Here is a 10,803-nt window from a genome sequence, read left to right as displayed (position 1 = left end):
ATGTTTTAGTTGTATATAGCGCCATTCATTAATAAGAATCATATCCTGTTTATTTTTTAGTTCCTGAAGTGTTAAAAGCCTGTTAGACCTCATAACATCTTTTAGTTTTATATTTTCTTGTAATATCCATTTTCCAAACATATTTTTTTCTCCTGGTAAGAAATACTTTGTATCCGTTAAAGGGAGTAAGGGTGAGTTATATTCCCATTTATTTTTTTTGTGAATTTGATCCCATATAGTTAAAGCATATCTCGTGATATAGTGCGTTTCTAAATTGATTCCTCTATACTGTGCCGGTACCCAGATTAGTTTTCCCAGTGGTAATTTACTCGTCGTGATTTCTAAATGTACCCACCTTTTTTCTGTATTATTTCTAGCCCATTCCATGAGGCGTGTTATTACAATTGCTTGGTGATATTTTTTAATGTCCGGTACCCCTAACCCTCCCTGTGATTTATCTTTAATCAGTATATTCATTTTAACCCGTGGTTTTTTCCCCCTCCAAATAAATCTTACAAGGAGTGATTGTAATTTTTTAAAATAGGCTTGGGGAATTGGTATCGGAAGCATCTGTAATTTGTAAAGTATCTTTGGCAAGATTGTCATTTTATATATGTTTATTCTTCCAGTCCAGGACAATTGCCCCGGAGCAATTCTATTTAACTCTGTTTTAACCTCATTTAATAACATCATAAAATTAATTTTATATAAACTCTCTATAGAGATTGCTAGCTTAATTCCCAGGTATGTTAATTCCTCTTTCCAAGCAAACTTAAAATCTTCTTGTAAGGCACTTCTATCTTTTTTTTGAATGTTAATACTCAAAATTTCGGATTTCGCGGGGTTAATTTTGAAATTAGATAATTTACCATACTCGTTCATTGTTTCCATCAGTTTAGGTAGCGTGGTCCTGGGGTTCATAACATAAAATAATATGTCATCTGCATAGGCAGCAATCTTATGTTCCTCGCCCCCAGATATTAACCCCGCGATATCCGAATTTTGTCTTATTGTTTTTAGGAGGGGTTCTAATGCTAACGTGAATAACATGGGTGATAAAGGACATCCCTGTCGGGTGCCGTTTTTCATTTCGAATAGCTCTAATAAACACCCATTAACTTTGACTCTCGCTGTCGGTCTATTATATAAAGCTCTTACCCATCCTCTCAATCTCGGGCCAAAGCCCATTGATTCTAAAGTATTTTGCATGAAGCCCCAGTCTACCCTATCAAAGGCCTTTTCGGCATCTATGGATAGGAGTAGACCTGGGGCTCCACTTTTCCTAATCTCTTCTATCGCTAATAGGGTTCTAATCCCGTTGTCCCTTCCTTGCCTACCTAAAATGAATCCCACTTGGTCCGTGTGTATCATGTCCTGCATCACTTTTTCCATCCTTATTGCAAGAATCTTGGAGAAGATTTTTAAATCAATGTTTAAAAGGGAGATCGGTCTATAACTAGAACATAAAGAATCATCCTTGCCCTCTTTGGGAATTACTGATATAATCGCTTCCAATGACTCTTTCATCATCTCCCATTTTTCGCCAATACCATTGAAGTAAGAGCATAATTTGGGAGTTAATATATCTGAAAATTTTTTATAGTATGAGCTGGTCAAACCGTCGGGGCCAGGGCTTTTCCCATTAGGTAACTCTCGGATGGTTTTGCTTATTTCCTCTTCTGTTATGGGGTTCTCAAGATTATTATATTTATTCTGCGCGATCTTTGTTAAATCTGCCTTTCTCAAGTATGTTTTAATTTGTTCCTCTTTTAATATATCCTCCTCCTTAGTACTCTTCTCCTTAATTGAGTACAATTTTTCATAAAATTTTAAAAAACTTTTAACTATATCTGATGTCTTATATCTTATCTCTCCCGTATTTGTTTGTATTTTTTCTATATAATTAGCCATTTTTTTTTCTTCAACAAATTTGCCAGATATTTCCCTGTCTTATTGCTCCATAGGTATCTTTCTTTCTTAACTAGGTTTGAGGCTATTCGGGTTTCATGATCGATTAGTCCCTTTAATTCCTCCCTTTTAATGTTGAGATTTAGCAGGAGATCTCTCTGTCTCGTTTCTTTATGCAATTGTTCTAAGTCGAATATTTCTTTAACTATTTTTACTTTTTTTTGATGATTTTTTTTCTTCTTTTCTGCTCCTTCCTTAATCAGAATTCCCCTGATAAATGCTTTATGCGTTTCCCATATAATTGCTTCGGACATTCCTTCTATATTATTTTCTAAGAAAAACTGTTCTATTTCTTTCCTTAATCTCTTCTCTATGTCTTCGTCCGTTAGTAAATCTTCATTAAGTCTCCAGTTTCTTTTCCCACAAGCCCTCTCTCCTATCTTCAATTGTAATAAAATTGGTGCATGGTCAGAAAAAGTTGTAATGCCAATCTTTGTATCTTCAGCGACCTCCAGTAATTTATGTTCTATTAAAAAATAATCTATTCTTGTATACGTCCCATGCACAGGGGAGAGGTATGTATAGTCTTTTTGACTTATATGTTGGGATCTCCAAACGTCAACCAATTGGTGTTGGAACATTTTCCTTTTTAGATTTTTCCTCTCCCTAATTCCAGAGCCCTGTGCATGAGACGTACTATCTAATTTGGGATCTAACCATGTATTGAAGTCTCCTCCCAAGATACCATCTCCTATCTTAAAGTTCATAAACTCGTCCAATATTCCTGACTGGAATTTAACCGCATTTTTATTCGGCCCATACACATTCGCCAGGGACACCTTTACCCCATTCAGATTCCCCCCTAAAAAAAGGAAACGCCCTTCTTGATCTATCTTCATTGTTTCTAGTACGAATCTAACATTCCTAGAGAATCCTATAGCTACACCTTTGGCACGACTTATAGGAGAATCCGCATAGAACCACATAGGAAACTCATCTGATCGGACCCTACACTTGGAGTCCCTAGTCAGATGGGTTTCCTGAAAAAACACAACATCTGCCTTCAGGAATATCAATTCTCTCAGTATGTTCTCTCTTTTGCTTGGCGCATTTAACCCTCGGACATTGTATGATATTATATTAACTTTTGGCATCCGAAACTATAGAATTATAATCTATTACAAAAATTTTACTGGCCCCTCTACTTCCCTCCCTTCTGCCCCCCCTGTGGAAGAAATTAACCCTCATCAGAACATCCCTAGGAACTGATGCTGCCAGATGAGGAAGTTTTGCAATTCTGTGTATTCTATCATTGATGCATTGGAGATGCATCTGGTACAATGGTGTGCATGAGCTCTTTAGCAAAACTGGGAATATCTACTGGCTGGATGGATTTGGGGACCCCTTGCAACTTAACGTTATTACGACAAGATCTATCTTCTAAGTCTGCCAGTTTGGCCCGAACCCAGTTTTGTTCTTCTTTTACTTCCTCATATATGTCAATTATGTAATTTACAGTTGTGGTGCATTCCTCCATGACATTTTCAATGTAGGATACTCTGTCATCTAGATTGTGTATATCTGTGGATATTTTGGTGAGAAATGAAGAGAGATCTGTAATTAAGGATGCTTGAAGTGCCAGCATGTCCTTTAATGTAGTGTCCATCACTGGCTGGCCTGTGGTAGGGAAAGATGCCATGGATGTATGCAGGGCCTGGTTGGACAGCAGGGGATTAAAAGCCTGGGCCTCGATTTGTGCTTGTGGTGGTGGCAGAGCATCCATGCAGGCCTTAACTGGGCTGCCTGTGAGGGGATCTTCCCCCCGGGGCCAGTGTAGGGGATGTAGAGAGAGAGAGCTGATGTGTCTGTGTCTCCCTGGATCTAGTCTGGGATATCCATGTAGGCCTCACACGGCTTGGCTGGCGCCATCTTGGCTATAACTGACCTTCACCGTGGGCTTGAAGAAGGTAGTCAGCTTTTTTGGCTTGTATTTATTCATCCACTTTTGGCACATGGCTGGCTGTGGTGTCCTGAAGTGAAGAGAATGGCTGCAGATTGCTGACAGGATCGGGCCTACGTCGCTCGGATTCTCTCCCCTGGCTGACGAGCTGTAAGACTAAGCATCCATCTTCGGCGCCAGTAAGCCTTGCCCCCTGTCCTGGTGTTTTTGGACCTCAAGAAAAGACATAAGATGTCAGAACATCAGGATTGATCAATTTTCAGATATACTGTATATACCATAGGTTGTGGACTCTATAACTTTTCTACAGGCTAATAATATACACTGATTTGAGTTATCTTCACCAAACAAATGTAGCAGAAAACAGTTTGGCCTAAATGTATGAAGAAAAGATTAATTATTTGCTAAATTTTATAACAGAAACAATGAAAATAAAAAAAACAGTGGTGATTAAATACCACCAAAAGAAAGCTCTATTTGTTTAAAAGAAATGATAAAAATGTCATACGGGTACAGTGTTGCTTCATCACGCAATTGTCATTTAAAGTGTGACAGCGCTGAAAGCTGAAAATTGGCCTGGGAAAAAATGGGGTGAAAGTGCTCAGTATTGAAGTGGTTAATGACACCTCAACACACCGTGCTGACAGACCTGCATAATGGTCTACCATGCATTGTGGTGTGCTGTGTTAAAAAAAAAAAAAAATCATGCACTATTTTTGTTGGCATTTGGTGAGGCAAGGCAACAGTGTGAACCCAGCGTAAGGGATTAGTTGCTAAGTGTGTGGCTATCATTCCTTTAAGGCAGCCTGGTCTTTAGTTAATGTGCATGCACAATGTAAAAACACACGTGTAAGCTTTTTTTGCAGTTTCCTGGCCCTTTGGTTACTTCTGGATAAGGCAGAGAACAACTCTCTCGTAAACGTATTTTTGCTTGCTTGTTTTCTGATGCAGACTTGTCCTCCAAGCTCTCTTGATGAAGCAGAATTCCCTGATCAGTACTTTATCAACACCTGCACTGCACAGATGCTATTCTTACTATTCCACCATCTGTAAAAAATAAAATTCAGGCAGCCTCTGCAAAGACAAGAAGAGATAGGTCAGCAAAACTGGCATAACTATTCATGGAGTTCAATAAATCTCACTACCATTTAGGTTCATAGAAAATTTTGTTTTGTTGATATCTGTAGTATGTTTGAATTGTCCAATCTTTTAATTACATCAGTAAAGCTCCGGAGTTGTTTTCCAGGAGTTTTTTTAGCAACCAACCATGGATGTATTTGGACTGCAGAGAAGCATGTGACAAGTGTTTGCATTTAAAGTAGATCTAAGGATAGGTTTACGTTAACGTTTGTGAGGGCACTGCATCCTATTCATTTGAACTGGCTTTTGTACCTACAGGAAACATGGCGTAAAAATCCTACACATTTATTTTTTAAATGCAAAACTAGGTAAGACTCCTGCGCTGTGTAGGATAAATGGGGGAGGGGGTGGGCCGGAAAAGGGACAGGGGGGTGGGTGGATACTGCAGCAAACAAAAGGGGGAGTCTGTCCTCTTGAGACAAAAAATAGTGATACAAAAAAGTGGTGTGATTGTCTGCGCTGTGAAGGTTGATGGAGGGGGAAGGGATGGGGGAGGGGGAAAGGTAAGTGGACAAAAATCCGTGGGCCTGTGGAGTGGGAGAGTGTACAGACACAAATGGAAGTGACCTACAACCAGTGGTTAAGTAAGTACAGTCCTGACTGGACTGTGTTACAGTAAACACAGTGAAAGTCCTGCGGTGACAGTGACATATATGTCATGAAACTCAGAAATACAAAATAAAACTGAAAATAAAAAACTGAAGTCCTGGATTGGTTCAAAGCAAAGTGAAGTCCAAAGTTCCAAACAAAACCAATGTGGAAGTGGGTGAATAAATAGTTGAATGTGGAAAGTTCCAAACTCAGGTAAGTGAAGGTATGCAGCCCAGTCGGATCCAAAAAACCGTGCACCCCACACCAATAGTGATTCTTAGCAGCTTACCTCCCAGCTGTCAATCAGAGCCAAATGTATTACCAAAGTTCCAGCCTCCTATTGAGTGAGTATCTTCCTGTCAGGTCTCAGTAATTGGCCATGCATGTGAAAACAATAATAAAGAAGATATTGTAGCCTTATCCTCCTGTTATACAGGGAGGGAGAAATTAAGCAAATGGGTGGTCAAACATCCACTTACACAACTTACACAGTGTGTAGGGAGCGTGTGCCTATCTCCACGAGCGCCGAGCTCGTCTCCTTATCTTCTTCCTACTACCACTCTCTCCCCTCAACATCCGTGGAGCCGTCCGCTCGCATCAAGGTAGGAGAGGATGGGGCAGTCTATTGGCGGTCGTGTATCCACGAGCACCGCGCTCGTCCACCGTCAGTTAGGTGCTGCTCCCGGTTAGTGCTCTGGGTCCCCTTTTTTTTTAAATGCGTTTGAACCAAACCACATGGTGCTGTGGCAGCATACAGTTTTGTGCTCCTGAAAATGTGCCACATTTTCCAATGCATCGAGGTGCCAACAATAATTACATACCCACGCATCTGCTAAAGAGCATTGCTTTTTGTCTGCGGGTCGGAAACACATGCCATTATGATTGGTTTCTGACTCGCACAAGTGTGAGCCCAGCCTAAGCATTAATTGAATGACATTTAGTTTCCTTGAGGCTGGGTTCACACTACTACACTACTTTCATCCTACTTTGCTCTGCTACATTGGTCCTACATTTATCCTACATTGGTCCTACATCCATCCTAATTTCATGAACAGGATACTACTTTGGTCCGGCTTCAATGATATTCAATGGGCCTGAAGTAGAATCAATATAGGACCAAAAGTAGTGCAGGGAGCATTTTCAAAGTCGGACCGACTTGTGTAGGACGCTACAAGACGCTCTCATAGGGAAACATTGAACACAGAGCAAAGTAGGATGAAAGTAGTGTAGTAGTGTGAACCCAGCCTAAAGCTGAACTCTGGGATGAGCAAACAAACTTAGCAATTCCCTCGAAGGAGCCGTTAGTTAAGATGGGTCCTCTGTTTCTGGACTTGACCTATTTCAAACAAACACATCACCTAATTAATTAGTAAAAAAAAAAACACAATGGGGGTTATTTACAAAAGGAAAATCCACTTTGCACTACTGGAGGAGCGCAGGTGGTGTAACTTTCGGTCATGGCCAAGACCACTGTCATACAGACACTGCACATTGTAACAAAGAGCTGTAACACCAAATTTTCAGGGTAACCTAAATAGTGTGTTTTTTAAATGTAATAAATGGTTTAGTGAAACAGTATGCTATGGAAGTCTGTTTATTTTACATATGGCACGTCACTGCATGGTGTAGATAGATTATAACTAGCAGTGCACCGAGGTATTATGACATGCAGCTGGGACACATATGATAACAGTCATTTTAAAACGGAAGAGTATTGATGAACTGATATATTGTGGACTTTATTTTTAGTGGATTGCTATGCGCTATGTGTTTGATTTGCAGCGTTGAGAGTTTGGCAGTAGCTCCGGCACTAAATTGTGTGTAAATGAACTATAATATGTGATTGGAGAAGTTTGAATATTATTATTTGTGAGCTGTTCACCTTATATGTTGTAGAGCTTTATATTTAAATTGAAAAAAACACTGGAGGGGTGGAGCCGGTCGACTTTGCAGATGGCAGCATAGCATCAGAGCTCCGTTGAATACCTGGCCCTAGCGGCTACACAGCAACTTTTTGAAGGGCTCAATCCTACTGGCATCCACTACATCCCTGCCACTATCGATCACTGTGTCCAAGCACTGATAGGACCTCAGACCACTGCAAAATCTCACTGCATTCTTCTGCTCAGTGAGCTCCCTCAGGGATCCCACGAGGCTTTCTCCTTCTCATCCCTTCATCCCTTCAGACTCAGCCCTGCACAGAGATCAGAGCTCTCTCAATCTTCATGGTGAGTCCTCCAAACCTAGCTCTTCTTCTACTGCTAACCCTGTTAAATCCACACCTAGAATGGAAGAACCGATCTCCTCACAGGCTGCTCCAGCTCTCTTTATGCTGCCTCTCCCAGACACACAACAGCCATGGGCGTCCGCTGAACTTTTTACAGGGGGGGGGGGGGCATCATTTTAAGGTCATCCATGCTCGGTCCCTTTTTGACAATGTCATGAAGGGGAGGGGCTTACTCATTATCACATAAAGCGCAGGCATGCAAAGGTTTGAGAAACCTGATGCAACTATCAAGCAACTAGGAACTTTGAATAACAATATCACAAAAAATGAAGTCCCCCCCAAGGAAATAACAACCCCCAGGATCAGTGCCAGTTTCTGCAATAACAATCTCCAGCTTTGCTGTCAGTTTCCGCAATAAAAATCGCCAGCATTGATGTCAGTAGCAACAATAATAACCCCCCACATCGGTGCAGATTTCTAGAATAAAAACTTCAGCATCTGTACCAATGTACATAATAATGACCCTCAGCACTAGTGTCAGTTTCCTCACTCAAAACTCCCAGCATTTGGTGTCATTTTCTGCAATAATTGCCCCCAGCATAGATGGGAGGATATCAGGTTAGACACTTCCTAATGGCTCAGTCCCTAGGATAAGTAAAGGATAATGGCCAACAGGCCCTCTTACCAGACCTGGTGAAACCACAACAGTGATCCCTCTGGCTGGACGTTCACTTACTCTGGGTTGCCTGGGGTGGCTCTAGTCAGTAGTGTAGCATGCCTGTACCCTGGCAGTGGCTCGGTCTTTCTCCCTCTCTGGTGGTGCGGGTACAGCGTGGCTCCCTCTCTGGTGGTGCAGGTACAGTGTCTCTGGTGGTGTGGGTACAGTGGGGGCTCCCTCTCTTATGGTGCGGGTACAGCGGGGCTCCCTCTCTGGTGGGGCTCCCTCTCTGATGGTGCGGTTACAGCGGGGCTCTCTCTCTGGTGGTGCGGGTACAGCGTGACTCCCTCTCTGGTTGTGCGGGTACAGTGTGGCTCTCTGGTTAGTGTGGGTACAGCGTGGCTCTCTGGTTAGTGCGGGTACAGCGTGGCTCTCTGGTTGGTGCGGGTACAGCATGGCTCTCTGGTTGGTGCGGGTACAGCGTGACTCTCTGGTTGGTGCGGGTACAGGGTGGCTCTCTGGTTGGTGCGGGTACAGTGTGGCTCTCTGGTTGGTGCAGGCACAACGTGGCTCTCTCTGGCTTCCCGCAGCATGCGCACAGTATTCTCTTTTTTCCTGCCCACAGTTTTCCTCCCCGAGAATCATGGCACTGATTTCTAGGGGGGGGGGGGCAAACGCCCTCCCTTGCCCTATGGAGCGGACGCCCATGACAACAGCCATAAGAAAAAGTTATTCCCAGCCTCAGATCAGCCCACTTCTGAGCAGACCATGAAAAATATGTTGATCTCTTTGAAACAAACTCTCTACATTGATCTTTCCACAGCAGTCTCCTCTCTAGCCCATACTGTGCAGGCACAGGACCAACGTATTACAAACATAGTCCAAAATGGCAGAGATGTCCACTGCACACAATGAGCTTGTTGATATGCTTACAGGACATGAGAATGAGGCCCAGCTTATAAAACTCAAGCTTGCAGACCTAGAGAACAGGTAACATCTCTGAACAGGATCAGCAATCTGAGCTTGTGCAATATTTGCAGACCTTGATGCGCTCTCTAATACCAGACCTGAAAAAAGGACATGGAAATAAATGGAGCTTATAGGATCCCGAAACCATCCCACCTGTTTGCATTCACACCTGGGTATGTATTGGGTCACATTCACCTTTTTCATCACTTAAAGCGGATGTCCACTGAAAAAAAAAATATTAAAAGCCAGCAGCTACAAATACTGCAGCTGCTGACTTTTAATATTAGGACACTTACCTGTCCTGGAGTCCAGCGCCATCCAGAGCAGAGGACGAGCGATCGCTCTTCACTCTGCTGCCCCCCCCCCCCGCCATCCTCGGTGAGGGAACCAGGAAGTGAAGGGCTCCGGCTTCACTGCCCGGTTCCCTACGAGTCGCGCTACGCCTGCCGATTGGCTCCCGCTGTGTACTGGGAGCCGAGTGTTCCCAGAACACAACGGGGGAGGTGACGTCATGCCCGCAGTTTACCTGAGACTGTGTGGCCGGAAGTGGGTGCAACTACCTGTCTTTAGACAGGTATCTGCACCCCCCTCCCCCCTGAAAGGTGTCAAATGTGACACCGGAGGGGGGAGGGTTCCGATCAGTGGGAGTTCCACTTTAGGGTGGAGCTCCACTTTAAGAAAGAGTGATGATTGCGGCGAAGAGGGCTGCTAAATTATCAGAACCCTTCACTAACATCAGACTCTATACCAACCTCTCCAAAGCGATGATGGAAAATAGAAGACAACTGTCCACCATCACCAAGGCCTTGCAAAACCATTGTATTACCTACAAGTGGAGGTTTCTCACCAAACACTCATCACTCATTAAGGAAGAACGCATGCCATATGGACACTGTCTGGAGGTCTACAATTGCCGAGAGTGTGGGACCTGATCCCTGAGGATGCCCAGGTGCCCACCCTCCCTACCACTTCCCACATGGAAACTGAATGGGCACACCAAGGCACCTGATAGAATTTTCTTTGCCTTAACCGAGCCACCTGGCAGTCTACCCGATTAGTGCCATACCTTTATCAGTTTCCGGTTGATACCGGTGTCATCTCCCTTGGTTCTTTAGCATTTTTTTCTGCCCATTGAACATGCTCTACCCGCAGACTCTCACTTTTTAAGAGGTTGTTGTACTACCCTTGTTGCTACACCAGGTACATATACTTTTCCCCTTTTTTAGTTGCATCCTATTCTCCTAAGCTTATTGTCGCTTCGAAGTTGTTCTGAGGTTTGAACCGCAACCACCAAGTCTACACTCTAGTCTTCTATGTCACAACCTGATTGTTGCTCCTTGAGATCTCTGC

Source organism: Rana temporaria, chromosome 1 (assembly GCF_905171775.1).
Source record: "Rana temporaria chromosome 1, aRanTem1.1, whole genome shotgun sequence".
NCBI classification, from domain to species: Eukaryota; Metazoa; Chordata; class Amphibia; order Anura; family Ranidae; genus Rana; species Rana temporaria.
The sequence above is the reverse complement of the archived record's forward strand: the minus strand, read 5'-3'. Positions refer to the sequence as shown.